The sequence below is a fragment of the Penaeus japonicus genome, unplaced genomic scaffold (genome assembly GCF_977035675.1).
Source record: "Penaeus japonicus unplaced genomic scaffold, GWHDUDI00000001_assembly GWHDUDI00000029, whole genome shotgun sequence".
In the NCBI taxonomy this organism is placed as follows: Eukaryota; Metazoa; Arthropoda; class Malacostraca; order Decapoda; family Penaeidae; genus Penaeus; species Penaeus japonicus.
This window is the reverse complement of record NW_028234431.1, coordinates 354,109-354,739: the sequence shown is the minus strand read 5'-3', so window position 1 is coordinate 354,739 and position 631 is coordinate 354,109.

Genomic DNA, 631 nt, shown 5'->3' with positions numbered 1-631 from the left:
GTGGGGCCATGTGTTGCATGTGACTAGTGTAAGTTTTAGTTCCATTTCTATCCCTATAAATTTTGTTTGAGTCACCCTTAAGCCTGGTCATTCATATTCGCTTAGTTCAGGGTGTAGGAATATAAATATCATAAAACATATTTATATATATATATATCTATATATCTATATATATATATATATATATTATATATATATATATATAATTATACTCAACATATATATATATATATCTATATATATATATATAATATATCTATATATTAATATATATATTATATATATATATATTTATTATATATTATATATATTTATATGAATATATATTTTCTATATATATATATAATATATATATTATATATTATAATATATATATATATATATATATATATATATATGATATGTATATAAATATATATAAATAAGTATAATATATGTATCTGTAAATATATATATTATTTATATATATATATATATATTATTTATAATAAATATATATATATGGTATATATATGTTATATATTTATATATATATATATATATATATATATATAATATATCTATGTATATGTATATATTATGATATTAATATATAGATATATATATATATATATATATATATTATATATTT